The 3,806-nt window shown below is 42.4% G+C and overlaps 1 pseudogene; it reads right to left on the bottom strand.

The window, feature by feature from the left end:
- Positions 1-756: 756 nt before the first annotated feature.
- On the bottom strand, positions 757-2,650 carry LOC103608712 (annotated as a pseudogene).
- Between the last annotated feature and the right edge of the window lie 1,156 nt (positions 2,651-3,806).

Genomic DNA, 3,806 nt, shown 5'->3' on the forward strand with positions numbered 1-3,806 from the left:
TGAACTTAGTTTAGTTCTTACTAGCTTCAACGTGCTCAAATTAATCAATATTATTAACATATCTATTCAAAAACTACAGATAATCTCAAGTTCTTTATTCTAAGGAGGTGAATATCTGGTTAGGAATTTATCCACCTTTTCTTTTTTTCTATGAAAGAAAGTGTGCATGAGTGTGTGCATGTGCACGTGTGTGTATGGCCAAGTGTTAGCATTCAAGGAACGAAACCATAGTTTGTTTGCATGTGTGTGTCAGTGTGTATGTGTGGGCAAGTCTCAGTATTCAAGGAACAATATCTTGTTTTGTTTTATTTTACTTTACTTCTAAAGAATAACCACATTTCTGAAATTCTCAGGTCAACTAAAGAAGTTGATCTTCTAAATAAATTGCTAAAGGTGAAAAAGAAGGTGATAGTTTTAAGAGTGTCAGAAATGAGAACATAAATCTTTCAATTTTTTTATCCAAAATTAGCAAACTTTAGAAGTCAACTATAAGGGAAGAAAGGAAAAGAGGCATAAATAAATTGCTTATGCATTTACATGAGGATAAGGGGTAAAGAAAGTAAAGAAACCAAATAAGAGGAGAAAAGTGAGAGAAGAATGTGTGAAAGAAAGGAAGGAAGAGAAGAAGGAGATGAGACAGATGGTTTTTAGAATATCTTATGAAAAACAGAAGACAAAAGGCAAATTTATTAGTCAAGCTAAATTTTAAAGTCCAGTCTAGTGAGATGGGATCTAGGTCTAGTAGGTATAAGGTCTTCAGGATGGCAAGAACTGCACTCGGTCTTCACTGTCCTCCTCAGATGAATCTGAGGTGCTGGAAGACTCATCCAAGCTGTCATCTATGTACCCAGCTGCAGCATCTTCCCCGTGCTGGAGATGATCTCTCTCTGTCAGGTGGTGCAGGAGGAACCGAAGCACTCGGGTGTCAAACTGGCCAGTGTGGAACAGGCCATCTTTATCTCGTTTCTGCTTGTTCTTCTTCATCACATCCTTTAATCTGGAAAGCACAGTGGAAACTTTACTTGTGGGTGCCCAGACCTTGACCTCATGGTCTAGGCCACTGGTTGCCATCAAAGGTAGGTAAGGATGGGGTTCAAGACAATTTACTGTCCCTGTCTTGTCTCCCTCCATGAAATGAATGATCTGACAGGATGATTTCTCCCAAAAGAAGATGTGTCCACAATCACTACCGCTCACCACAAACTCACTCCTGGGGCCATAGAAATTGACACCTTTGGCTGTGGCATTATTTCTATGCCCTTTATATCTCTTAACATGTTCAGCTCCTTCACAGTGAGAGGAATTAAAAAGGTAAATATCTTCATCATTGTAGCTGGCCAGGAGCTCTGTGCCATCGTAGCTGTACACAACGCTGGTAATGATTGCTTTGGAATCACAGTAGACTATGTGATGAGGGTAAAATTTCTTGAGTACTCCATTGTTCTCATTCGCATTGATTTTTCTCTGGTCATAAATCCTTACAAACGGATCTTGTCCACCTACTGCAAACTGATAGGTATTAGCAGGATTCACATAGATTGTATACAGTCCTACTTTCTTCCCTCTACCTTTTGTCACTACCATTTTTGAAGCTGGTTGGCCTTGTCTGAGGTCAATGGTGAAGACAACTCCATCTTCACCTGAAGTAAGGAACTTAAAAGGGGAGTCTGGCTCCAGAGCCAACCTGTGGGAGGCTCCCTTGTGCTGGGCCACACACTTAATATTCTTGCAGTGGGGAATAGCAGAGAGTTCTGCTACCCGTACCTGCCCATCACGGGCACACATGGCCAGGGTGGAATCACCACAGTTAGGAAGGAACTTTGCTTGAAAGACATTATTTCTGTGGCCACTCTCAAAGTCCAGTACTGGCTGTTGCCGTGCCCAGTCCCACACCATCACCTTCAGGGCATCACCACTACTGACCAGCCAGGTGCCACGCTGGTTAAAGTGCACAGTATTGACACAACCAACATGGCCTTCAAGACCATACTGCAGGCAGAAACGCTCCACAAAGAATCTTGCCCCACAGGCTTCATATACAAAGCGGGCACTTGAACCCAGCTGCCGCTGCCGAAGAGCAGTAAGGACTTGCCAGCGAGGTCGGGGCAGGGCAGATGTTTCTAATGATAGCCAGTCCTCCAGGGCCTGTTCCTCCTCTGTTAAATACACTTGGGGATTGGTCTCACTGCACTGTACGGGTACCTGAGGCCGTTCTTCTTCCTGCTCAGTCTCCTCGGTCTCCACCTCTCTCTCGTCCTCTAACTCTTCCTCTAAGTGGTACTGGAATAGACTTTCATCATTAGTTAAGACGTGATCAAAGTCCTCCATAACATTAAAGTCATTTTCTTCACTTAAAGTTTCTGGGTCTGTACCTTGCGTTTCTGTGCTGGCATGGTTGGGGACACCACCATCCCTGGTACCACCATCTTTGGTCAATCTCATGCTCAGTTTTGGGGTCCCCACTTCAATACCTGAGGATCTTTCCCTTCCTGCCGCCGCTCCGGACCTCTCCTCTGAGCTGCTGGACAGGCTTCCATCTCCCAAGTTTGGTTGGCCATCTGTACTGCTGTCTTGCCTGGACATCTTGAACGATCTTTGCTGTAGCCGGTCTGGAACAGGGAAAAGCTGAGCCCCGGAAGTTCGGGAAAAGGGGCAGGCCTGCCCTGAATGGGGACTGGCCGGGGAAAAACTGGGTGGGCTAGCGGCAAGATGACGCCAACTTTGTAGGCCGGAAGGAGAGGGGAAATATCCTGCTGAGGCAATTATATTACGGAAGCCGGTGAAGTTCAGAAGGCTTCATCCCGTCTCGCATTTCGCGGGTTCCAGAGACTGTTCAGATTTTTCCAGGCCCAGAGCCCCGCCCCCACAGCCATCATACACTGTGAGCAGATGCCTGTGCTGTTGTTTTGGAGATTGAAACTTGCTGCATTTTGGAAAGTATTCTCATTAGAAGACGATCAGCGAAAGTGATTCTCCTTAGGAAAACAGTTTTCGTAAGCCTTTCAGTGTTTTGCCTAAAAATAATGTACAGTATGAAATGAAGATATTGGCAAGAGCAATAAAATGTTAGGTATGGTCCCCACAGCTAGTGACTTCCTGACATATAAGAAATGTCTCAAGCAAATCAAACAGCTTGAGGGACTCCTTGAGAACTTAAACTGGTAAAATTGGTATGAGGTTGTCAACTAAATTACAGGATACCTAGTTAATTGCATTTCAGATTAATAGTGAATAACTTTTTACTATGTGTAGATCTCAAATACTACATTAGACATACTTCCATTAAGTTTTATTCATTATTTATCTGAAATTTAGATTTAACTTGGTGTTCTGTATTTTTATTTGTTAAATCTGGTAGGCTCCCCTAGGCAGAAGAATTTAGACCCCCAATGTAATCAACACTGAAATCAACTGGTAAATTTAAAGTAGAAATGAAAAGGAATAACTGCTTTATCAATTTGAGATAGAAGTACATCCTTTTTTTTTCCCACCAGAGATTTTATATATATATTTAGAGTTAATTCAATTTAAGATACATAGGGAACATGAATACAATCCTTCTGTGATATTATAGAACTATCAGAATATTTTATGTATCTCCTAAAATATGTCAATGGCTTCTTTGTGGCCTTTTAGGAAAAGAAAACAGCTCTACAGAGACAGCTAGTTGGCATTGCATTGTAAACTTCAGAGCTTCTCTGAATGAATTAACTAAGGTGGTGTCAGAGCATTTTTGAAGGTCTGTAGTAAATTGCTGAATAAGAATGCCAGAATGTGGAAAACAAGGTTTCCCTCAGAGTAATTGC

The sequence above is a fragment of the Galeopterus variegatus genome, unplaced genomic scaffold (genome assembly GCF_000696425.1).
Source record: "Galeopterus variegatus unplaced genomic scaffold, G_variegatus-3.0.2 Scaffold8732, whole genome shotgun sequence".
NCBI lineage: Eukaryota > Metazoa > Chordata > Mammalia > Dermoptera > Cynocephalidae > Galeopterus > Galeopterus variegatus.